Source organism: Amblyomma maculatum, chromosome 1, assembly GCF_055883805.1.
Source record: "Amblyomma maculatum isolate TAMU_Amacu chromosome 1, ASM5588380v1, whole genome shotgun sequence".
NCBI classification, from domain to species: Eukaryota; Metazoa; Arthropoda; class Arachnida; order Ixodida; family Ixodidae; genus Amblyomma; species Amblyomma maculatum.
In genome coordinates, this window is record NC_139344.1 from 370,788,553 (window position 1) to 370,815,912 (window position 27,360).

At 44.8% G+C, this 27,360-nt stretch overlaps 1 pseudogene; it reads right to left on the reverse strand.

Annotated features, from left to right (window-relative positions):
* Positions 1-223: 223 nt before the first annotated feature.
* The window catches only part of LOC146208190 (radixin pseudogene), an 82,772-nt pseudogene continuing 55,635 nt past the window's right edge, over positions 224-27,360 (reverse strand).

A 27,360-nucleotide genomic window follows, 5' to 3' on the forward strand; every position in this document is an offset into this window, starting at 1 on the left:
TCTTTTTTCGCTCTTCGGACAGGCACTGGGCCGGCACGGACAGGCACGGTGAAATGGCGAGACTGTGGCCAATGCAGCTCTCGCTACAATAATTTTTGTGTCGCGAAGACTGAGAGCAAGGCTAGTGTAAATGTAATCTAGCGCAAGTAATATACGTTTAGCCTATCACATAACACGAAGACAGGGTTGAATCGTTTCACAAAAAGGAAACACCCAGTGCTGTTTAGCGTTTCCTTTCTTTCTTTCTTTCTTTCTTTCTTTCTTTCTTTCTTTCTTTCTTTCTTTCTTTCTTTCTTTCTTTCTTTCTTTCTTTCTTTCTTTCCTTCTTTCTTTCTGCCAGGATACGCTTGTTGATCTGCAGCCGCGGAGCAAAGAACACAAAGTATGGGGCTTTCGTGTCGATGGGCTTGGTCACAAACTTCCTGTCATTAAAGGAGATGTTCCTGATTTCACTCCACGGGAAGCCATTCTTGGGCGTGAGCTTGTCATCCTTCTCGTAGATGTTCAGGCCAAGGGCAACAACACCAAGCAAGAGGTCAGTGCCCTTTTTGTTCTTGATCTCGAAGTAGTTGACGACCAACATACATTTCCAAGTCCTGGGAAATCTTTAGGTATTCCATCATGGGGGGGGGGGGGGGGGGCATCATCGCCGTGCAATTCTTTGTGCTCTGCCCACCAGTTGGTAATCCGCTCGTCCCACTGCTCCTTGGTCACTTTGTGCTGGTCCATAACCCTCTGGGGCAAAAGCCTGTCGTTGGCTAGGCAGCCTGGCTTGTGGATCTCTGGCCAATAGTTTCCATACTTGGCCAGCACAGCATAGGAGGCCAACAGGATGGAAGTCTCTGATGGGCAGTAGGTCCCGTCTGTCAGGATCACACTTTTCACTTGCCTGGTAGAAAAGGCGCTGCATGATCTTCTGGATAAGTTCCTCTGCAACTTCTTCGGAGTAGAATTTGGCACAGAATTTGAAAAGCAACGGGTTTTCTACGTGCTAGCCTAGATTGCGAACTCTAGTTCCACGTCCATTTTAACCACCCTCACATATTCACCGGCTTCGGCATCTTGCTTTAGTTGCCTGCTGTCCACCGGCGGAAAAAAGGAGGTAATTTTTTCTTTCTTTCTTTCTTTCTTTCTTTCTTTCTTTCTTTCTTTCTTTCTTTCTTTCTTTCTTTCTTTCTTTCTTTCTTTCTTTCTTTCTTTCTTTCTTTCTTTCTTTCTTTCTTTCTTTCTTCTACTCCCTCCCTCCTTCCCTAGTGCATTGAATGACATATTCTTCATCAACTTCTCTTACTGTGCTTGATGGATAGAGTATGCGATTTTGGGAGAGAACACACCGCTATCGCATTGCCCTCTTAAGGTGCTGGCCTGGCGCCGCAAAAACGCCAAAATATTCCAGCCTTAAGGTGGCTCTCAAATGTGCTTTCGCACGATATTACGTTGAATGGAGGAACTAAATAGCCCGTCTCTCTTTAATCGAAAGCTTCACCACTGCAATGATCGAAACACTCATCGCCGGCGTCCCACTCTCACGGTCCGTCGTCAGCAGTACGAAGGACGAAATACGGCCCTTGCGTGAGAGAGGAGCAGTGGCGAGAGCCGAGGGTAATCATTCGGCACTCGCGTTAAGGACACCCTTTACTTCCGTACTTGTACGGTTCTCTTCGAATTTACGCGTCATAAACATGTGAAGAGCGGACCATCTACATTGGCTTGGCTAGGCGGAGATTTTCCTCATGTTCTATGCATGCCATGGCGCTTCTTCCGCGCGTGGTGGCGAGCCTCCTACTGCCACAACGCGGATCGACATGTGTGATGATTTGAAGAAATGTATGCTTTCATAGAGTAAGTCTTCATTCCGTCAGCAACCTAAGAATTCCGATTTGAAGCATCTCTCAGTACTTGAGCCGAGCATTGAGCACAGACAGCTTAGTGAGTGGACTCCAGCGCGTGAGTGCTTGCATAAGCACGGAAGTGGCGGCCGTGCCGGTGCTGCAGATGTGCAATGTGAGGAGGCATTCGTGGAATTTGCGGTGGCGTTCATGTGTTCGCATTGCAAAATCTGAACTGTCTTAACTGCTCTCCACAAATCTGTTTCTACGCGGTATCACGTAATATGCTTTTTCAAATTTGAACACGGCTAATACCGGACAGTTTTACCAGTGTTGAAAGAGATCAGAAACAAGAAGAACAATGTAAACTAGTAAGTTGCCTGAAAAATTCCTCATAATTAAAATTTTAGTAGTTACATTTAGGCATCTAGGTGCAATGAGAGCTATTTAGACGGCCATTCATAATGGCCATATTAGATTTTAGAATTCAGAAAGCGCAGTTACCTTCGGCGCAGTGTCTCAACGAGTTTGGCTCTTCCTCCTTCTGCTGAAATTCGCTCCGTAATCCTGATGAACCTACATTTTGTACCAATAATTTGGCCTGCTCAGGGTTAATCTCATCTCTTTTAATTCGATAGGGAGACTACCAACCTCTGCTGAGTCATTAAAACACGTGCTGCTCTACTCCGGCCACTTGGTGTTGCCGACGCCATTGTTTCCTTTTCAACTTAACAAACGTTAGCAAATTCCCTTGTTAATCCTAAGCCTACGATCTACCAACGCACATCTTGGACTAGAAGCGGAATTGCCAAAGTGCCCGCTTCATGTGCGCCTCACTTTTCATTGCCAAGACTAGTCAAGGCAAAGCGGGCTTTTACGAAAGCCGAATGTATTCTACCCAGTTAAAGAAAAAAAAGACTGTTGTAGGATTTCGACTTGACACACACACACAGGGCGACGCCAAACAAAAGAAAAAAAAAAAGGTATGAAACTGAAGTAACAAAAACATTCGCTGCTCAAACTTTTCTACTAGTCGGCGCAATACCACGAGCTGCATCGCACCATCTGGCTCCGCCGCGATGCAAAGCACGTTCACGCTCTGCATCTTCGCCGCAAGAGCGAGTGACGCGCCGGCCAAGGCACGGACCCTCTCAGCTACGCGCCGCAACGAGACCTGATGCACCCCTTCAAAATTTTGTTTACTACTCCCTCCGATTCCTTGGCTTCTCAACGCCAGTTTTCTCAACGAAGTAAGCTCAACAACCCCTGTGGTGTGTGCGAGTCGCTTATGCTTGAAATCTATAAATAAGCGTAGAGCTAACTATCGTTTCCTTGTAGTTAATTCCAGATTTCATCACGTCGGAGTGAGGCTGAACTATCTTCTGTCTTATCTGCAATGAGTGAAAATGCGCTGTAGTCTGTTTTTGACGGTAGTAGCTAGACTTGCCGCAAGCTGAATGGGAGCTATATGTATTATGATTAGTAGTGAGAGAACATTTCAAGCTTTGAAATCGCTGATCCAGTCAAATAGTGATTTTTTAAAACAAATAGAATACTATTTCATGCGTATGTATATCGTATAGACACACACACACACACACACACACACACACACACACACACACACACACACACACACACACACACACACACACACACACACACACACACACACACACACACACACACACACACACACACACACACACACACACACACACACACACACACACACACACACACACACACACACACACACACACACACACACACACACACACACACACACACACACACATACATACACACACACACACGCACGCACACATACAAACATAAATACACACACACACACGCACACAGCACGCACGCACGCACACACATACATACATACACACACACACGCACGCACACATACAAACATAAATACACACACACACACACACACACACACACGCACACACACATATACATATATATATATATATATATATATATATATATATAGTGGTACTGAACTTAGACCATTTATATTCGATTCAGTTTCGCGGTAGAGCTATTCCCTCACATCTGATTACTAGCTTCGTACTCTGGAATCTTTGTTGTTGCGTAAATACACGAAAGCTGAAAAGTGCGAACAATGATGTATCGAAAATTCTATCGTGCCATGCATTGCATTAAGATGATCGTCACAGTTTCGCTCGAAAAAAGATTACCGGCAAAAAAACATGTAAGTTGATGCCACAGTCACTGAAACACTGTGGATGACAGAAAAATGGCAACAATAAAAATTAATATTAACTTTAGTAAAGGTTCAGACGGCAACAAAAAAAAAAATGTCAGGATGCAGTCGTCTCTTGTTAAGAAGATATTATCGCGGCCTCCCAAAGAAAAAGACAAGGACATAACAAACATGGCTTATGAAAGCAAGCACTAACGTTGTTAACTATAGACTAAGTAATGAGATTTCAACAATAATTGCCCAGATTCTTAATCGGTGTAAGAGGATGTCGCAACAAGAATTACACGCTGCCACTGTGAACAAGACGGCAGTTTCAAACTCATAATTTAGCATAATGAATGAATAAAAAAAATCTTCGCTGCCAATAAACTAACCGCGTTCGCACATGCGTTTGCTAGAAGGTGTTTCAAGCACCATCCGTGCCTTAATAAAGTTTTCGTAACCGGCGATGGTTGTCCTGGAGTACAAGAGACAGCCGGCCGTTTGAACTTCGGCCGCAATATATTAGCAAGTTTAGCACCTTATTTAGCTTATTTGCGTAACAGAGCCCTAGCGAAGCACTTTTATAAGTGCTCCTATAGAGAGCGAAAGCGTCCGCAATTTTGTTTCGATAACAGCAATAACACCGTGTAAACAACTCTGAGCGAAATATGGCGTGATTAATAACGCGCACTCCAAAGTAATACCGGCCGCTCTAGCGACGGCCCTGAACTTTTGCGTCGCTCCATAGAAGCGAGGGGGCGAACCTTTGAGCTTGTTCTGGTTTAGCACGCATTTCGCAACAGTCGATTGAAGGGCTTTAAAATTATTTTCAAATTCCTGCAGCAAGTCTTACACTGTTTTCTCAGGCCTGGCATAAATTATTATTATGGTGACCTTTATACTTCTGTAATGAACAACACTCTGGTCGGTGAAGGCTTCTTACGTGCGAAAACGCAGGTGATGGCATTTTGCGAAACTGACGATGTACTGCTTTCTTGGAAGCCCCGCGGCTGACGCTGGAGACATCCAGCTTGAATGTGACTGTAGATATTTTAAAAGAAAGCTCATAAAAGAGGAGTAGTTGTGATGGATTCGGAATTGCTCTGTAAATGTGAAATATGTGGCTATGCATGTAAAATGTTCCTTCTCAGCTTAAAGGCGTTTCTCAGCTCTAATTTTATCATAAGTAGTAAGTGGAAAATGCGAAAAATGTACCGGAGGCTATTGTCGTGGCAGAAAACTATTTGTGTGTAGTTTTTATCTTGGACTGAGTTGCATTGTAACTCCGCGCGATTAGCTTCAATCAATCAATCAATCAATCAATCAATCAATCAATCAATCAATCAATCAATCAATCAATCAATCAATCAATCAATCAATCAATCAATCAATCAATCAATCAATCAATCAATCAATCAATCAATCAATCAATCGATCAATCAATCAATCATTAAGACGCCGAAAAGTACATATATGAAAAAAGAAATCTCAGGTGTAGAATGAAAAGGCTATTCAGAGTAAGCCGAATTATGAAACCTGCCACAGCGATCTAAAAACTGGGGTATTCTTTCCGAAAACGATTTCACTCTATCGCGTTCTCTGCCATTGGCCGGTTAAAATTTGAATGTGTGTTTAATGAGTTTGCGTTGCAGGACGTCACAAGACGTCAGAAGTAAGTTCACGTTGTCGTCAACTGCTACGCAATTTTGACGTCATCGTCGAGATTTGAAATCGCTACATTATTCCATGCCTGCTTCCTGATCTTCCGCACAGCAAAGCAGATGGATCGTTCATGAGGCTCGTGTACCTCCCCAATCGTCCTTCACGTCATTGGTGGGACAAATGTCTTCAACCTTTCTCGCATCCATTCCTCACAACGCTCCCCCGATTATTCCCTCAGGTAGAAGCCGCCCATCAGATCTCGCCTTTAGTTACATACCCTGTAGCGAACTAACCATTACCTACATATGAGCGGATATCTCGGCACTGCAGTTCAACTCTTACAAAATCCTTTTCCTATTGACTCGCGTTCTTCTACACGCGGTTCCTACCCAGACCCGCCGGACATCGCAACCCTGGTGATCTTGCGAGTTTTGCATGTTGCTCAGGAATTCGCTCAACTTCCTCCGGCCCTACTGTACCTCATGTGCACTGATTCCCAAGCCGCTTTCTGCGCAATTCAACAGCAATCTAACTACACTTCCGAATACACATTGTGATCTGGTGATCTGGATAGGCCGCTCCTGGATCTGAAACCTTAAGGCATCAGATAATTGGCTGGGGAACCTTGAGGTTTCAGATCCCATTAAGGTGAATCCTTTGATCTCTGGGAGCTCTTAACCAGGCTCCAACTATCTATTGGTCGAGCTCATCAACTTCTGACGAACAAGGATCCTTTCGTGGAGTAAGCCATATCCCACTCCTACCCCAATACGGGCTGGAGCTCGCTACTCTTTCTGACTCAACACCTTGTATCTCCAATTTTGAGGCTCCTACCCTTTATAAAGTTCAGATCTACGCAGATATTACACGAGTTTGACATTTTGTTCACCGCTTCCTCTCTGACTTGTCCTGTTCCACCCTGCAGCTGCTCAAAAATTAATTTCCATCGCGAGCACTGCTTCTTCTATAATTCTCCCGTTGCTCAATCATCTTTATACCTGTCTCCTTCCTACCTAACTCTATCCTGGAAAACCTGGCTAGCTAATTCATCAATGACCAGCTCGGCCTGGCGTGGCAGGCGGTGCCATTTTAGCAGCTGATTTCTGCCCTTAAATTTGGTTCCTGTCTAGTATTACTAGCACTACTACTATATCACCACTACTAGTACTACAACTACTACTCTAATGCAAAATGAAGCATAACGCGCCACGGCAACAAGAACAACTACGCATTCACGAAGCGCGACGAAAACTTTAACCAGAAGATAACATAACCGAACCACCCAATGTTCCAAGGCTCTGTTCTCTGCATAAGCACCGAGCTGAGAGCAAAGTTCATGCCCGCATGAACATGCATATAGTCGAGCTACCTTGGTTCCCTGTGCCTTGCGGACCCAGCAAGCTGTCCCTGAAAGCGCTGAAGTAAAATGAAAGGAAACCCGCCTCGGATGTGGAAGCAGAGACCGCGAGAGACAGCGAGGGGGAGGATGGCACGGTGTGAGCCTCAGGCAGCCAGCCAGGCGCAGTCGGGCCACGTTCGCTCATAAATCGATGCGGCGATGCTGAGGAAACGCTGGGCCCGCAGCAGCCGCCTAGTCCCAAACTGCCTTCGTTCTGGCGGCTCTCATTTTACTTTCTTGTGTTTATTTCCCCGCTGCTGTTGATGCCGTTCGAGCTAGCGGCCGGCTGAGCTGCAAAGTAAAAGATCGCAGGGCGGAACGAAACGACGCCGCTTTGGCTGCGGCTGCTCCGTTGACGGAGTTTTGTTTCGACGGCGTCGCCGATAGCACGCTGAGTGGGATTGCCGCGAATTTTAGGTTTCCCCCAAAAAAACTGCTGCCTCCTTCTGAAACGTAAACAGTGCTAGGAATAGCTCGCTCGCGGGAGAAATTTGTGGGGAAGAATAGATGAATATGTGGAGAACTGAAGCACCTGCAGCAAGGAGCAAAATGCTGTGTCGATGGTGGCGCCTCGCGAGTCGCAACACTATGCCGTTTCGGATGGGTCATTAGCACGAGCAAATGCAATCGTTTTTGTAAGCTGCTCCCGTTTTGTGCTTGTTGGCAAGAGTTATCTGGTGCATATCGGAATAGCTAGATCAGAGTGCATAGTAACTCGCGTGAGGAAGAATGTCTGAACTTAACACTGGTGTTTTCTTGCCGCGGTTGATCGGCGTCGGGTGATACGCCCAAGGCCGTGGAATCCCAGGCACGGAGAAAACATTATGACGGAGAAAAAAAACAAAAAAAAAAAAAACAGAGCAACGCCTGTTTTTACTGGGTGATATATGTGCACGTTACAGAACTACAGGCGACCGAAAATAATCAATCTTGAGCTCAATACTATGGTAACCTCATTCATCAATTTCCCGCAGAAAAAAATGTTAGGTGTTCACCCAGAATTATAAAATAACGGCGCCTTCCATTTCCTCGCAAAGCAAGCGCATTCAGTGCGCATCTTTTTTGCCGTGCGTGGAAGTTATATATATATATATATATATAGGATGCGAGAACATTTAACGTACTAGATAATGCAATCCACAGCACTAGCTAAAAGCACCCACTCAAATTTCAAACATTTTATACGAGAAGATTTAAATTGCGATTCTAGCAATGTTGTTTACATGCTCGAGTGTGGTGACTGTGGTATGCAGTACATTGGCCAAACAGATAATTCCTTCCGATTGAGATTTAATAACCACCGCTCGCACGCTCAAACCCTTCCCAACCTCCCCCTTTCGAAGCACCTTCGCAAGGAGGGACATGAGTTCGATAATCTTAAAGTCACAATATTACAGAGTGGCTTCAAAAACACTCGTGAGCGCGAACAACGAGAATCATATTTCATTTTTAAATTTAATACTCTACAACAGGGCTTAAACGAAAACCACGGGGTCCTGTCCTCTCTTCCGATGTCACGAACACAGGAAATGTGCACACCTGGCCAAGTCGTCTGAGGTCATCACCTTTTTTGAATACCAAAGTGTTGGTGTGTTCTGGTCTTGTCAGAGCCACTTACCTCCTACCGCCCTCCCCCCTTTCTGTTTTCTTTCGCTTGCTTCCGGCATTTTTTTTTTTTAAGCTAACAGCTTTCCTTATCCACCTCCATCCCCCCCCCCCCCCTTTTTTTTTTTCCCTACTCCCACTCTTCGGCCGTCGTGGCCAGGAAGAGTGAAAATAGCCCGCATTCTTTCGCAGCAGAGACTATGCATCCAGGCACCTGTGTCAGCTCAGTTCGACAGGCCTGTCCAGCACCTGCGATGCACCTGCGATGGCACACCTGGACATCATCCTTCCCTACTGTATCTGTCTCTTTCCTCTGTCTCCCACGTTTTGTTTTCCTACCCAGGTGTGGTCTATGTCCAAACGCTTAAAAAGCCGCAACACTATCCAAGAAGATTCACTCTTGAGAAAGATCGGTCTCCGATCGAAACGTCGAGTCTAATAAAATGTTTCTTTAAATGAAGCGTACCCTTCGCTATATATATATATATATATATATATATATATATATATATATATATATATATATATATATATATATATATATATATATATATCAGGGGTAAGCTTTTTCTTTCAATGTGCTGAGAGAGAGAGAGAGAGAGAGAGAAAACTTTTAATGAGCATATAATCAGTAAAAATTCGCAGGAGCTGGGTGGTCGGTGCCCCTAGTCCAGGGCTGCGCTGGCAGCAGCTGACTTGCGGACTAGCTGGATAATCCAGGCTTGCTGGTCCAGGTTGTCGCTGGTCAGGGCCGTCTCCCACTGCTCGCGTGTCGGGCATGGCACTATTAACGTTGGGTCAGGTTTGTCCTGGCATTCCCAAGAGATGTGATAGAGTGTGGGGCTTGCACCGCACCAAGGACAGTAACTCGTGTATTTTGTTGGGCTTATCTTATTTAAAATTTGAAGATTAGGGAATGTGTTTGTTTGTATTTTTCTCCAGTCTATAGCGTCCGAGGAAGGAAGGCACACACAGCTGAACTTGAATGATCCTATTGATGTGTTTTAGGGAATGTGTTTGTTTGTATTTTTCTCCAGTCTATAGCATCCGAGGAAGGAAGGCACACACAGCTGAACTTGAATGATCCTATTGATGTGTTTTTCAGCACATTAAGAAGAATTTTCTCAATGTGCTGAAAAACACATCAATAGGATCATTCAAGTTCAGCTGTGTGTGCCGTCGCTCTGTCTAAGCTGCTGTTTTACGTCATTATGTGATGAGGTTATTCGACGTTGCCATAGCAACCTGCAGCTTGTGGTTGACCTAAAAACCACATGGACCCTGGCACCACCCATTTGAAGCTCGCAGCCTCAAAATTCATCATAACCGCTATCCTGACTACACTCACTCCAAGAAAAAGGCCTCTCCCACAATTAACCTAATCCTGTGCCAGCAGCATACATCAAATCTCAGCAAGCCTCTTAATATATCCGCCTGCCTAAAAAAAATCATAAGCATGCATCTTGCAAGAGACAGTTGTCAGGCACCAATGCCGGGCACTCATTGGCCGGCGAGTGTTGCACGACATGACATCTGAGATGGCATGATCGAGTAGGAATGATATTTACGAACTCGGGCAGCTCAAGTGGCACCACGTCTTTTTCACCAGAAAAATGAGCGTTTTTTTTTTCAATCTTTATCATATTGTCACGCATGTCCTGCGGTGGTCCTGTATAGGAGGAAGATGAGGGGTTGCAGGAGAAGCTGAAGAGGAAGAGAAAGCTGGTTTGGCTCGATCTGGGTGTGCTAACGACCAGCGCATCTAACACCCACCCTGTAAATAAACCACGTAGCAACTGTGGTGGAGGTGCGGGGTAGGAGAGGTTCCGTGGTGATCGATACCCGGAAGCTACTTAACTAGTCTATTCAATGTAATAATTTTTTGTAATTCTTCGATTTTTGTACAAACACCACAGGACTGGAATGACCTTCCTGCTACCGCTCTTAGTCATTGCAATCACATCCACTTCAAGCACTTCATCGAAAAACTCATCTGCATCACCTAATGCCCACCCTTCATGTAAAATCCCTTGACAGGGGCATTTGAAGTATGGAAAAAGAAATAATTGCAGTGCCACTGGAATATGTCGGTATGCAAAACGGCAATTTGATCGCCGAAATGATTTTTCCTAGGAACCCAAACCAGCGCTAGATATGGGACACCAAGAGATGAAAGTCCGTTTCGTGTCCACCGATGATTTCTGCTGCTATTGTCAGGTCTGTTCTTCAGTTTAGAGTTCCTTTCTAGCTGAATAGAATATTATGTTATTTACAAACACAAGAAACACTACAGAGCATGACACGCTTGTGGAGAATACTGATGTGGTGATTATCCCGCTTATAGGTTTAATTCTCGCTGCCATTCTGAAGTCGTTCCGGTAGTTCGCGGTTGTGTGACCTATATTTTCCGTCAGGCCGACTTTTTACGGTTTGTTTCACTCTCGTATTATCTGCACCATTTCTGCGCTGGCCCAGCGAATAGAAAAGAATGCTAAGGGTTCCGATGCCTTTCTCAAAAGTTTTAAAATTTTCGCAATCATGAGCCAAGTTTAAATTGCTCGCACAATTTTGAACATGGCAGCTGCGAAGGCCGCTTTTCTAGCCTGTCGAACAGGGATTTTCTGTTAACGTTCCCCGCTGAATCTCGGTTTTTGTGAGCACCATATACTGCCACTTTGTTTGCACAGTCTTCTTAAAAGATCACAAGGTTTACCCGTAAACCTTCGAGCCGTCATTTCGCTTCAGGCGCTACAGTTCAAGATGAAAATAAGGCACGCGAGAAGTTGGATTTCAAAACGGCCCTACTTTCTTTGTAATAATTATACTGCCACTTACAGTTTCACCACTGGGATGATCAGTCGGCATGTGACGTCCCAGTGGCGATCGATTCATCGATGGAGAGAGAATGTAATCGTTCAAGAATGAAATATTAATAGATTGACCATCAAAAACACCTACCCTGTTCCATCTGCCCAAGAACACAGAGATATCAAGAGAAATAGGAAGCCGAAGCAACTGATCTTAACTAAAGCAGGATATTTGTCGGTGTAAGGTATAAACAAAGAGCAAACAAAAATGTTTGAGAATGAACGAAGGTAAGGATGGTTAGGCTGCGTGAGCAGTTGGTTAGAAACATGTCTTAAGTACGCTCCTAACCTTCTTTGTTTTTATTTACTCGTTAGTAGTTACTTCAATGATACGATACATCAAGTTTTCGCGAAGGGCAGTAGCCAATGGACCTGCTTCATCTCTGAACCTAACCAGTACAGCGAAAGAGACAGATGCTCATCGTTCTCGAAGGAAAAACAAAACAAAAACGGGCTGTCACGTAGTACGGAACACAGACAGTGCGGCTATTATTAGATGGTGGACCTCATCCGGAATAGATGGCGTTTGTAGCTTGCCTGAGGTCAGTGCATTTGGGTTGATGACGCCTAGAAACGGGCTAGGGAGTTAGTCGTGTGCGCAGGGCGTAACCGCCTCGCCCAACCGCGCAGCCGCAGCTGTGCACCAGTCACCGGTGAAAGCCACGCGCGTGGGGTCCTCGCGACAGCACGCCTCCGACCTTGGTTGCCCGGCTGTTCCGGCCGCATCGGCGCCTGCCTGACAGAGCAGCTCATAAAACTAGCAGCTGCTGCATGAATGAGGTAATGGGGCGCGCGCAATAATAGGTGAAAGCAGCGCTTGGCGGCCCTGTTGCCCAGAATGACTACAGGGTCGGGTCGCTGAGCGATCCGCAGAAAGTCTGAACCGTGAAAGAAACGGGCGCGACCGAGGTCTGCAACAAGTTTGCTCATGATGAAAACTGTTCATAATTTTTCAGCTGTGTTTGTTTCGTTTACATCTGGAACGTGATACTACGTTCGACAACCAGCTAGATTTTTATTACAATCAGGGAAGCGTTGAGCAGGAAGTCGTTCAGCGTCCTGTGCAGGACCGCAAAGACGAAACAGAGGGTAATCCGCGCATGCGCGCAGGAAGTGGTCAGACACAACGTCGCATGCTCGTTTGTAGACGACGCTGTGAATGGTCAGCGCTCTGTGCGCATGCGCTATCTCTCCTCCGTTTCTGTTCTCCGGACGAGCATGGGACGCGGAACAACCCTATGATCGATGCTTCCGAGATATTACAAAAAATTACACAGCTGCTAAAATTGCTATGATCTTTGCATACATGTGTCCGAGTGCGCGCGCAAATATTCTATCGCTCGTTTCGGTATTCCGCTCACGGTGGACACTCAGAAGGAGGGGGCAGTATCAATAGCCACGAGTCCCAGATTGCGCTTATAGACATAATCTAGCACAGTGCTCCGAAAGGTGATCTATCGCATTTATGAGCAATACTCTGCAAAGACAAATGTTAATCTATTCCGATTGCGCAGAAAGGCAGTGTGTGTAATGAAAACCAACAAAGGAAGGTTTTCGGCCTAAGACGCCAGGAACTTTCAAGAAAAACAAAAGACTTTGTTCTTGCTTTCCTTTTTTGGTTTCAGCCTTTTCTTTTTTTTTTTTCGGTCGCGACGGGCAAAAGCTTCATTTTGAGAAAAAAGTGATAGAAGACCATCCTTCGCTTGCGGGCTCATCAATATAGGAATCCAATCGTTTCTCCTATCTAGTTGGCCCGCGCGATTAACTTTTGCTAGTCGCACGAGCCGAAATTGGATAGAGCACCTTGTCATCCCATCAAAAGATACTCACCAGTACGCGATCTTCATTATGCGAATAAACGAAAATGACTGGAGAATTCTTGATAGCCGATAAAACAGCTCTTCAAATCGCAATTTTCGCTACTCCAAGTACTTTTAACGAAGCCTTATCAGGAAGCAAATTATCTCTAACGTGCCTCCGAGGGGTTTAGTTCTAGGTTGCATTCAGCTTTTAGGCCCAAAATTGGACTTTCAATCACTCTACCGGAAGAAGTGTTTCAGTCACGTTTTTAAGTTACCTTTCAGAAAAAACTCAGTTGCATTTAAGCCATTCAGAATGCGTGTTACAATTTAGTTTATATTGCGAGACATTTCGGAGAAATATCGCCATTTAAGCAATCATCACCTAAACTGGGCTACGGCTGCGTTTAAGCATTTGGCGAGGACAGTGACTCTTCTTAAGTGCGACGCGAAGGCACGAGCCTCGCCCGAGATGACGAGCCTCGACTTCCTAGCACGAGCCTCGCCCGAGATGATGCCCTAGTTTTAGTTAGTGTGCGCGTGAGTGTGTAGAGGCTAATCACATGACAGTAATAATGTAAAGAAACCCGCGTTCACTAATAGGAAGTGAATGCCTGTATTTCATGGATTCATAGTGAAAAACAGCTCGGGAAATACGGGACTCTCGAAGACAGACACAACACAAGCGCTGGCTCGTCACCGAATTTTATTTGAAGAGAACGGTCTTTAAATGCTTTCATTTCCAGACAAACATCAAAAGTAAAGAAGAAAACCAATACTACTAATCATGCATGACGGTGACAAGACACACCACACCATTGCCATGGTGCATGTATGAACGACAGTTAGATGCCTTTATCGGATAAATGGAAAATTTCTTTATTCTTGAGAACGATAGAAGGATCGCTGATGTACCCGCTGCTGTTAATAATATAAAAGGGCTAATTAATTTTACCTGTTAACTGGCCTTTATGATGATGGTGCTAGAAAAAAGAGAAGTATATGTGTCTTTCTTCCAATGACAGGCAAGATTACATGAAGAATCACTTGAACGGAAATTGTAATGCTCGCGCAAGCAAACATTTATGCATCGCCCCATCTGATCTATGCAAACCGCTCCGCAAGTTCAAGGTATCCTGTACACCATCTCCCCACTGCATGATACAAAGCGATTATGATGGTTTATATGGCAACCACTCATCTTCTTCCTTTTTGGATCTGTTGCATTCGCTTTTATTTTCACTAGTTTGCACATGCAGTAAAGTTTCCTCGATTATGAAAAAAATAACGTCACCGTTGAATCTCCTACTAACATTCTTTAAACCATGCACAACACCATGAGAGTGTGGCACTGTCACAAACATTTTTTTCCGCTTTGGCTTATCACCCTTCTTCACTCATGCAAAAAGTTTATCACATCTCCTAGAAATCAAATAGGAGGGGTAATCGTTTGACCTTAATCGGGCAGCCTCACACATTGCACTCTCATTTATTCTATCTTCACAAAATTTGCAAATGGCGGATGTCAGGCACGAGTGGATATATAATGCCATTTTTACCAGTTCTGTGTGACCCGACCTGTGATAGTTATAATCCCTTCGGTCGACCAAGAAAGACTTGGTCGACCGAAGGGATTATAGCCATCACACGTGATTCACTTTTTGGTGCAGTCATAAGTCGAGAAACTGGAGTGCCCCCTCTTTCGGAAGTTTTATCTTGAAAGTTGGTCTTAGCGCGCTTCCTCGCTCGTTATAGAGAACCTGCATTGCCTAGGTGACGCAGCAATTATTTCGCAGCACGCTTTAAAAATGCTGCTGTTAGCCGCTTGGTTCGCATTAACGACCAATCACAGGCAGCATCATTACAGATACGCGTGTGACAGATAACGTCCTTGCTCAGGCGCTCTCGATTTATAGCCCTGTTATCTGACACACGCCATGCAAAGTTTCGAGAGCGCGTGCAATCTGATCCCTGTAAGTTCATGCAGGTGGCGTGAAAACGCCTTACGAAAGCGCCTCAAAAGTATTGGCTCTTCTCGCTATATGGCGCGACGATCGGCACAGCAAACTTTATTTCAGGCTGCCTATGACTATCGGCGTTCGCAACGAAACAATATTATGAGTGGGACTAACATAGAGCTAAGTCTTCTGACAAAGAAAAGATGGAATACATTGGAAAGCAACTCCGAAGGTAAGTGTATGTTGAGGCCGGGTAGCTGCTATAAGCAAAAACAATTAAAAATAAGCTAACGTAATAACCCAACCAAAGTATGACTGGGTTGCGCAGCCCGGCTAACAATGTTTGTCGCCTATGTTGTTTACTGCCAGGGTTTGTTTATACGTGCAGCGCCGCTGTCACACCTTCGCCGTATTGATTGACTGTCGGGTTTCGCTGCCAAAAGCAATCCCTGGTGGTTCATGGTGTCGTTCGCTCCAATTACAACACTGGTGGTTGCTACGAAGGCCCGCATGTCGAGGTGCTCCACGTTTACAAGTTACGCTCTAAAGCAAAGAAAAAGAAAACGGCAACGAAAAACGGGGGATTAAAAACGGGGCCTCAGAAACCATCTCTTGAGTGCCGCAGAATAAGCACCGGCGGTTCTTTTGAACCGGCTTCTCAAAGAGCTCTTCAGCCTGATAGTACGCGATGCTGGGACATCTAAGTTCTCTCTATGGTGGAAGGACCAATGCAATACGCCACGGTAAACAGGCAGTGTGGTTTAATCAGCCTCCCAGAACTCCCGCCTCGCAATTTGATGTAGTGCAGGTCTAGACTGACAGGATACCGAATTCATGCTCGCAAAAGGTTGCGCCTGGCTTATGTTCATTAAAAACAGACAGCCCTGTGTTCTGCGAACCGGCGATAACGCCGGGAAAGCTTTTCTTCTTTCTCGTCGATTTTTTAATCCGCACAAACCTCTTTACTGCAGCAGAGTCAATCGAACCAAAAGGAAGAACCCATATGAAAATGTGGTACTAAACACGACACATAAGAGAAGGACACAAAGAACAAGGCTGTTTTATGTGTGCTTCTCTTGCGTGCCATGGGTTTAGCGAATTTTGCCATGGTGTTTCCAAGCGATCCGCAACTAATCTCGACAACTACTCTTGCTAAAAAGAAGAGCGGCGCAGAAACGTCTTTATCATGTGATGCTGATTTTAATGAAATAAGGGAAACAGTGACTGTAACCTGGTATATAAAAATGTTGACATGAAGTTCATATCCCCTTTTTGAAATAATTTTCAATATCTATAACAAGTGAGATATGCTAGCAAAAGGTGAACGTTAATTTCTGATTTCAAGTCAGTGATTTTAACATCACACTCACATCACGCACATCTGATTACTTCTGATTTTAGTTTCCGATATATTGGTGAACAAACTGGCCGCCTCATTTCTTATTGAGATTTGATGAGTATGTTTTTGCTGAGGCTCTAATTAATTGTGACTTAAAATGAAATACTTGGGGTGCCTTCTTGCGTGAACTATGATAGCTTTTAACCAGTGATTTGTGTTTCTAACATCACACACATGTTGCTGTAATCCCCTCTTCAACGTAGCCTAAAAACGAATATTGTAAACTTTCGCTTAATGTAGGAACGAACCAGGGCTAAACCAGCCTTTCAGCGAACAGCTTTCATTTTTTACTTGCTGTTTTCAGAAGAAAGAAACAAGTACCGAAAATGTTGAGAATACGACACTAAATTTAGTATAAATACGTGCCACTCCGATGCATATCCCGGATTCAAACATCTTGATGCCCGCACTTATTTATCCCCAATGGGAGGCCCCCCATTCAAATGTTGATAGGGAGCCAATATTAGTAATCGGAATTTTTGTAAAAAACAACTGGAGTGATATACATAGTCTATAGCGGACAATAATTGAGAATTTTAACTGCAAAGCTCTGCTGCTGATGTGCACCATTGCTCAGCGGGCAACTGAAAAAAAAAAAAGTGCAGGCGGCGATAGAAAATGATATTTCTTTGATGTCTAAGCATTACGACTTCTACTGACTTTTTACATCAGAAAAATTCTGGAAAATCCTCATGAAAGTTTTATGATGTCAGTGTGATGCAAAAAACCTGATGCAAAAACTCAGCAAGAATTTATGATATTTGTATGATGTGAGAAAACAAGAGGTGTCGCTTTCTTGATAAAATTTTCATGACTCCTCATGGTTACACCCTAATGTTACAAGAAATTTGCTATTGATTTTTTGCGGGTGCTCCCAGGGAGCTCATAATAACCTGAGTTCTCCAAAAAGCGTCAAGCATAGTGCGTGTAGCCTGCGGGAGGTATCAAGAGATTTAACTGCAAAAGTCTGTTAGGTGATGTGCATCATGTGCGAGCAGGTGAAAAAAAAATGCAGGCGGTGATTGAAAATAACATTTCTTTGATGTCTTCATGCACCACAATTTCTGCTGACTTATCCGCCACACATGTTCAGGAAAAATGGACATCAATTTTTAGGGATGCGAGTTTGATCCAAAAAAGTTAACAAAATATATAGGACGCATAAGCTCTACCAAGACGCGATAGCGCCTTCAAAGGGCAGCTGAAAAGGGTTCAGATTTCGAAAAGCTTAAATGGAATAAATGTATTAAGTGTGTAGATAACGAATGCGAAGTTCTTTTTTTGGGCTTGCATTTCAACTGCCGGCGTAATCGACGAATACAGTATGCGTTGAGACTTGTCCGTAATACACTGCACGGGCTGTGGCCGCAACAATGACGTCATGTATAGGGGCGTTATGTTTCAAGCGAAGAAACGGTACCTTGAAGTGAGAAAAGCAAAGCCACCGAAGATATACATTGTGTAGCTCATGAAGAGGCATAATCGGACGACGCACGAGAGCATGTGGGCGAAACGAGGGGAAATCTAGAAATTCGGCTACAACGAAGTCATTACAAGTTTCTCTGCACTACTTCTGCGTATTGAGAAGAAGATTTAATTTTTTTCTCTCTTCTGTGATTACGTCATATTTTCAAAATGCTGACGCAAAACCAGTTCACATACTTTACCTACACAGTTTTAACATTATAATCGTTTTATATCCTCCAGATGAAACAAAAAAAAAAACACTTCAGTTTCCCTATAATATCGCCTTTTCATTGCACAATTTTCCGACATTGAGAGACTGGTGCAGGGTTTGGCAAAATAATAAACGTCTTTAGCTAGCTTGGTTTTTGGCTAAAGGAACTCGGAGTACCTGTCACACTTTTCGGTTGACACATGCACCATAACAATGAATCCCAGTCGAAAACTACCCTCCTAAATGACACCATGGTATGACACCATTCTTGAAACGGCGCAAGGAAAGGCTGCCAACAATTCTGACACAAAATTATATACATATCGTTTTCAGCGATGGTGATAACACAAGGTAAAAAAGCGCAAAACCACACTCAGGACTCAGAAAGGTGAGACAAACACAGGCACTGAGACGAACAAAGGCACCTTTCTGTATCTTGTGTGTGGTTTTGCGCTGTTTTACCTTGTGATGATCAACCAACTAGCCCGCAATGCGTTATTCAAAATGGTGATAACATTGCATAAAAATTAAGGTTTTACAATTGTCGGTTTGATGCGAGGACAAAATAGACGTTGCCGCTGTGATTAATTTCCGATCTCTCATCATGATTACATATTAATATTGTCAGAAATTCAATATTCATTGTTCTAAGCTTACCAAAATGCTACCTAAGCTTACCAGGGTTAAGCTTAGCAAAATGACTGCAAACAGTTCAAGCATGAAGAAAATGAGAAACGGCATTTGTGAACCTAGCGAAGTGCAGCGCTCTGGTAAAACCGCTCCTAAACCCCTGGTTGCATGCTGGATAAAGTATTGCCTGATATATGAATTCGCCTGACCGGCTTATGAAGGACCTGTTCCAGCATTTTACATAACTGCGAGGTCACTGCAATTGTCCTGCAGTATGACAAACACTGCGTATGAACAGAAGGTGTGCACAGTGTACCATACCCGCTTGGAGAGGAGAGTATGGACATTAAACTATCTAGTAGCGTGGCACTGCGTTTTCTTTAGAACGGCCTGGATTCACACACACGCACGCAGGTATGGACACACACACACACACACACACACACACACACACACACACACACACACACACACACACACACACACACACACACACACACACACACACACACACACACACACACACACACACACACACACACACACACACACACACACACACACACACACACACACACACACACACACACACACACACGCACGCACACACGCGCGCGCGCGCGCGCAGTGTATACAATGCGCAAGCATAATCTAGCAGCAGCCGCACCGCTCTAAACTAAGCCGCCAGCACGTCCACTTCATTGCTCACGCTAGCATGCGCCAGGCCGATCGCAGTTTGGACCAGAGAGCGAAGCAACACTTGCTCCCGCGCTAAGCTCCCGCGTAGCCTTTTATGACAAAGGACGCTGTCCCATGCTATCCCGGACGCCCTGCTTCACTGCTGTCCCAGTTTCCACGCGGCCGCAGAGCTTGCGAAAATCCAGCGCCACGAACTCTGCAAGTTTTGAGTGCAAGGGCTCAGCGCGTTCCATCCCAGCCCCTCGCTGCGTTGACCGCTTCTCGCCTTCCACATCTCCTCGGAGAGAAGGGAACGGGCACTGCTGAGAGAGAAGTATGAGAAGGAGGAGGGGAAAGACGCTGAGAAATCACTGTCTTGCACCGCAAATCTCGCGGGAGGGTGAGTCGAGGCAGCGAAACGCTATCGCGCGCTCGTGCAATTTGCAGCAGCTTTCTAGCGAGCCTAACGCGATCCCAGACCTCTCTGATTACCGCGGTGGCTCGCTACCCGCGTAACGGTGGAGTCGGCCGAGAAAGCACTGCCGCTTGGCTCCATTCGTGTACGTGAGGAGCACTAGGAAAAGGGGCTACTCGAGATTGAAGACTCAAGCGACTGCTATCATGTGCGAGGGAAGTGTGCAGCCACGGTGGCGTTACAACGGGCTTGTGATTGGGCGTGTCTGTTAACATTATTCCTCGATGTACAGTGAGAGTAATTATAGCAGAATAGTGCCGATCTTGCTAGGTTATATGGGCGCATGAAACAATCGCTCGTGAAGGTTCAATATGTTTGGAACGAAACATTTAGCTCACTAAGTTTACAGCATATGTTTCGCCTGAAGCGTTTAGATGACTGGTTTAACTATATCGAATTTGACTGTGTTTAAGATGTGGCTTCAGTAGGTTTTCAAGTGAGGTGCACTGATTTTTACGTGTTGGTAAAGAAAAAACCTGCTTCAAATCGCGATTTCACTAAGGTTGGGTAGCTTGTTTAGGCCTGCAAGGACGTTATTCACTTATTTAGAACGGCATTAATCGTGGCTTGAAAATGTACTCTCTGGACCACTCGGCCACACAAATGAAAGAGAAAAACGAAAGCTGGTTTTATTGTATTAGTGTCGGCAATTTCGTTCTTAAAACCAGTTACTCGTCATGGTCATACGGCCCGTGTAACCACCCGATTACGGACGGTTACAAATAAGGCGTTTCTTGCGTAACAGGCGCGAATCTGGTTCAGATGATAAAATAGAGAGATAATATCAAAACTAAGACGAGCGACGCGACAAAAGCGATAAGGGAAACAACGGGCGCCAGCAATGGACGACCGCGGGGGCAGCGGCCACAAAGCTGCTCTCTCTATTATCGGCTGAAAAATGGCTTTTGCTGGGCACTTTCTGCTCTGGACATTGTCCCCCAACATCTTAGTCTCAGCGCTCCCGTCGCGCAGCGTAGCGCGTCTTTTGTCCCCGACTGCACCAGCGGCGGCCGCGAGAAGACGATCTTTCCCTTTTTGGCATTTTCCAAAGCCGTTTCTCCCTTTTCTCCCGTTCCGCTTCAGTTAACTTGCCTCCGCAGCATCATTTCTTTGCGGCCATGCCGTATTGGTGGGGGCGACGCTTTTATCCGTGACGGCCGCCGCCTACGCCGACGCAATGCTTGCATACGTGTCCATGTATCGCACAATGAACTTAGTCGCTCACACTGGGCCGAGCCGAGGACTCCGCACCCCGCCCTCTTGCCTTCCCTCCCCATACTTCTCTCCCTCAGCACCCTTGTTTCCTTTTTCTTCTTTCTTTTCTTCATATTTTATTGCGTAGCCGCCTCGCGTGGATAGGAACCCTGCATAGTGGGGAAACTTGGGGAAAATTATTGCCATACTGAGTTGACGCTATATAGCTATATAGCTTCGCGCCTAAAGCCTGCCTTCCTATGCATTCTTTTTCTTCCCTTTTCCTTTTTTATTTTGAGCTTTTTTTTGCGCTGTCCTGGAAGCAATAGTGCTATTCCCTCACTTCGTGAAAGCAAAGCGTGGCGTCTTGAGAAACTGTGTCTTAAAACGCCTTGTGGCGGTTCATTTTCTGTTAGCCGGAGCGTCCGTCTTTCGTGTTTCTCGTCCGATAAGTATTTACTTTTTTTCTGCGGCGAGCCTACACCCCAACTTCGCTCTTGTAGTGAAAGATGCATATGAGACGCATCTTTGGTGGTTGCCGAGGCGCACTTCAGCCCGCGCAATCACGTGACCACCGCCTGCATCTAGCTCACATTGCTCCGTCGCACACCGCATCAGATGAATGGCGCTGGCATCGCTTGTGGTGGGAGTACGGTTGGAGGTTAAGTAACTAGCTGTATAATAACGCCGAAAACGGGCCTCTATTCTATGCTTCTTAATTCGGGGAAACGCTGAGATAGCGCTATCATCAGTCAGCACAGGTGAGGCTTTACAAACGATTCTTAGCACAGCTCGAATTACGAGCATCCTGGTTTGTAAATATACAGAGGGTGGGCGTCAGCGTAGGTGTTAAAGGCCAGGTTTTGAAGTTTCGGTGTAAAGCAAACTAGAAACGGTTAAATTCTATTAAAGTCAGTTTTTGAAGTTATGCTTGAACCGAAAATATCAGCATTCACGAATTCCGTACTGCATGTGAAAATTAACAAGTACGTAGAGCAATACAATAGGAGCGTTGTAGAACGGTGGTACTGTTTTGATGCATTTCTCCACTTCTTTACAAACATGCGCACGCCATCAGGTGCAATGCCTGTTAGTCTAGCTCCAGAGTCTGGTAGTGCTGTTCTCTGTTAGCCTTGGTTAAGCACGATTTTCATCTCATGCAAGAGACGTTGAGGCGCACCTATAATTGTTATGCATCTCGATAAAAATCTCATATTCGGGCTAAAACAAGCAAGGTGATGATGTGACACGTAGGTCCTGTCCAGTGCCCTCGCTTAAAGGTATACTGAATAAAAAAAACTGCCGCCGAGATTTCTAGCGCAGGTGGTAGATATCGCATTGACAGTGACCAAAACGACCCACTTTATAAACGGAAATGAGTGGAAAGTATTTTAATGAATATGTCTCAAATCGCCTCACCAAGTGGGCTCCTGTGAAAGCTCTGGCAAAATTACGGGATATCACGTCACAACTACCCCCATCGCGGCCGGTCGCACCTGTTCATTTTTCCTTTCCCCGTGACCCAGAACGCAGGGACGGACGTGCTTTTCTTCTTTTCTTTTTTGCTGCTCGTGTTTCTGTGCACTATTCATCGTTCCCTCCCAGCGCGCAAACAATTGTCCGCAAAACGCGCCCTCTCTACGCGTCCCAGTCGACACCTCCCTCGTGTGCAGCATTCCACACTTCGCAGCATTGTGCACGGCGCGACGCGGAGGAACCGACACTGCGTGTAGCCGGTCAACCAACTTCAGGTGCGGGGGCGGCGGCGGCGGGATCGCGGGGCCAGATGCTGAGGGTAGTTGTGACGTCACACCCGCCGGCTCGCAGTCGGGAGCGCGCTGCCTCTGATCCGGTGGCCGTTCAGAAAACGTCAAAAAAACAACCATCCGATGAAAACTAACCCGAATTATGTGTCCTTACTAGTGTAATCATGTCTTAAGAATGCAACTGAGGTGCTTTCTCAATATTCTTGGATATTTGTTCAGTATACCTTTAAGTCATTGTAATGAATTCAACAATTTTATGACAACTCTTTACAGTCCACCTGCACGTGAGTTTTTCTGACCATTACATGACTGAACTTTTATTGCTCATCTTTAGGCCACACAGCATTTATGAGAACAACACTAATTGTGGCACCATTTGCGTTATTTAGTTGGTGAGAGCTCGCGCTGAGACAAATGCAAGATAAACTTTAAGTGACCTTTGAATGCAAATTAATCCTTCATTATATTACCGAAAAAATAAAAACAGGCAATTAACTCGAAGAAAATAATGTTTGCTTAAAAAAAAAAAAAAAAAAAAAACCTCACAGGGCGTTTAGCGCTATGTACTGTGAAATTCAGTGAGAGCCGATAAAGAAATTTCGTTTCATAATATACTTAGGTGGAGCAGTTGAGAGCGACGTTCATAAGAGTGCAGTTATAGAGCATTCATTTTTTTTTTCACCAGTACCACCGCTACTTACTATTAGCGAAATCATGGAAAAGAAATTTCACATATGCTGGTGTAAAAATGAAATACACTTCTACTGCTAACCTCCGACTACGTAATCCTCCGCTCTATGCATATCTTTCTCATTCTGCGGTAACCCTAATTTTTCGTCGGTAACAATCATCCGCATGGTTAGTAACAGCCAACCGCGAAGCCAGGAGAGGAGCCTTTAACGAAAACTAAGTCCCGAAATAAAACATCGAAAAATAATTACGTGCCGCACTCTTGAGAAATCAAAACGTGAAAGTCGATATGAAAGCTTATGTAAAGAATAGCCATGAAGCAGTTCTGTAAGTTGAGCTTCAGAATCGCAGTGTACACGAAGGAAATCATGAAAGGGAATAGGGGCTCTACAACTAAGCTACATCTCTGTCTAAATAGTGGGATGCGCGCAACGAACGTAAACATTGATTTTCGGTATCATTCTGCGTCTGGGTTGGGATGGTAAGGTTACGGACATTGGACTGCGATTTCAGAACCACTCAGCGATGAACTTGTCTTATTGTCATTTTTTTTTTCGAAGGCAGCGTATTGTTCGGTGAAACCAGTTGTGAGTGTGTGTGTGCAACTAGAATGAATGCTTGTGGGTATTGCATATTTGTTGGGAAAACAAAAATTGTATAGGCAGTTACCGCCATCACGACGCAGATATATGTACTTACGTGGTAAACATACAGGCCTAGTTCCTTGGATATACATTTAGATTCATCTACTTCCTGCACATTCGATTGAGAAACGTTTACCATGGTTTTATAGTTTATGTGCACGTGTTTGCCCTGTAGTTGAAAATTGTGTGCTTTAGTTATACAGATGATATGTACTGTTAAATGCTTTATTTATAGACGGAAGTCGGCTTGAGCCCGGTACTACAGCGCGAAGATTCTGAGCTTCATCGCCCGTGTATTCCTTTTTCTTGTTCATTCTTCGGCATCCGAAGGCGAAGTTTGACGACATGGTAATAGCGCGTTCCTACCGAATGTTCTTGATTGATAGCTGAATATTTCTATCGCTTGTGGTTTGTAAAATGAAATATATCCTAGAATAAAGATATCGTAAACACAGAGTTTGTTTTATCAATGCGAGAATATGTTACCAGTCTTATTAGCGCCATTTTCAAGTCGTGGTCTCGTTAAATGTTACCATTGGTTATTAGCGGCGTTGGAGCTAAATAAAAAAAACTAGCCAAGCGAAGGGTGTGACCTCTGTCATCAAAAGGTGACATAAAAGTAATGATTCATTCCCGTAACATTAATTATTCAGTGAAGGAGCAACTGGCCAGGAAAAGATTCGTGCAAGAAGCTACACTAACATTAATCTTAGTTAGCAACGCGCTGCATAGCACGCTTTCTTTCAAAGAAGAAATAAAATAATGGAAGGAGGGGGGGGGGGGGGTGGGGGGAGCTATCTGAAAACTTTGGTCAGCTGCCTTTACGATGGACAAGTTCATTTGATGAACCAGAAAACAAAGTTAAAGATATAAAGAAGAGTAGAAAGGCACAAAAGATCTCTTCGATGGACCAGAAAAAACGACTTTCTCTAATGGCTGTCCCATTTTCTTCTATTCTTTTATCAGTGTCCTTACAGGGTGCCATGAGAATGAAAAGAGAAGCTGAGACGGCAAACAGTGCTCTCGACACAATGAGCGGCGGGTGGAATGGAAGGACATTAAAGGAGATCGCCACCATCGGAGCAAGCAACAAGGGGGACCCGTGTTTTTCACTCGGAGTTCAAACCCGTCCAGCCTCGTCATTTTTTGGTTTCTTTGTTTTATGCTCCATCTACTCTCGAGAAACGCTCAGCAGGAGCAAGCCCGACCTCAACGTCCAAGTTAAAAAAAAAAGAAAAGTGCGAATGGAAGGTAACAGAGTAAAATGGAGGCTTCGATATATTTAGAAGCTATTGACATTGGCTATTAAGAAGCTATTGACATTGGCTATTCAATAGCAGTCAAGCGAAGTGCCAAGAAAAGAAGCTAAGCTTTATTGTCGTCATATGGTGACAGAATAAAGAAAAGAAAACCCGTTCACAAAGTATCTGTTCGGATTGTTCTGCCAACAGGCATCGTAAAGTCACTGGCCGGTTGATTGATGCCGCTAAGTTCAGGCGTGACAAGGCGAAAATTGGGATGGGAACGAGGCTCATAGAACAAAGGCAGTGAGGTAAATGAACTGTCGCTCTGGAGAAAGACGTGCGGATTTCGCAGTAAATTTCAAGGTTGGCCACTTTTAACCGCCGCGCTTACTTGTTTCAGCCTCCTTGCTCAGCTGCAACAAAATAGCGGGAACCTCGTAGCATCGCCTTAAACTGTTTTTATTCGGTGACAGACGCTGTCACTTGGTCTTGGTTTAAGATATATTAAGATACTTCGAGAAGCAAGAACTCTATATTGTCTATTAGCAATCCCGCACGCTGATGCAGTGCTCAACTGTGCACTCCGATGTGCATGGCCACTCATAGAAATCTGTTGGACACATTCTTTGTGAGTGCCCAATATGCAGTGAGGAAAGGTAGTGTCTGTGCCGTACGCTGGAGCATCCAGATGGACGCCCATTGAGTGAAACTAAGATATTAGGTCCCTGGCCACGGCGATCGTCGGCGGTGAAAGCCTCAAGGCCTCCCAGGCACTGCTCCGCTTTATGAAAAGCACAGGCCTAATCGAAAGACTATGAGTTTGCTATGATATGGCTGTGACGTGATGTGATGTGGCGTGTCTGTTATCAGTGTTATGTGACTTTACTAACTTCAACTATCCCTCTCTCACAACTTTTATATCCACTCATCCCCTTCCCCCAGTGCAGGGTAGCAAACCGGTTGCTTTTACTGGTTAACCTCCCTGCCATTCTTCCTCATCTTCCTCCTTCTCCTCCTGTTGGCATATATCAATTTTCACTTCTAAATACGGTAACTCTCGCCCGCCATAGAAAATGAAAAGTTTCAGCAAACATCGTGCTTCCCAGCTGGGACTGCGTTATGTACTGGTTTTTGCTGCCCTGGGCGGTCATTTGCGTTTCTTGTTTTCGTAACAATTGCAGTCACTGCGGATGACCGGGATTCTCTCGAATCACTTCAACGCCAAGAAGCAAGATAAGTACTCTTTCAATGGGTACTCATAGCCCAGCATTACTACATGAGCTGCTAAACACATGTACCGGTGCGGGCAAAAGTAAGCAGAGCACGTCATTTCCTTCTATTATTTTCCACAGGTTCTGTAATTGAAACTGGCAGTCATAGTTTGTACACGCCGGTAGCCGACACCTGCGCGCTTTCACTTGGAGAATTACAGTTTTCACATCTTCAATATGGAGGATGTGATTGGAATCTGAACGGAAAAGCGTACTCCGTTTACTTATGTTCGCACCTGCACGTGTGCTCGCTGAAATGAGCCGTGGTAATATGACCGCTGAGAAGTCTGAACGACCGCCGCGTAGAGTTTATGCCTGTCTAACTGAAAATAAATAAAAGAAATGGAT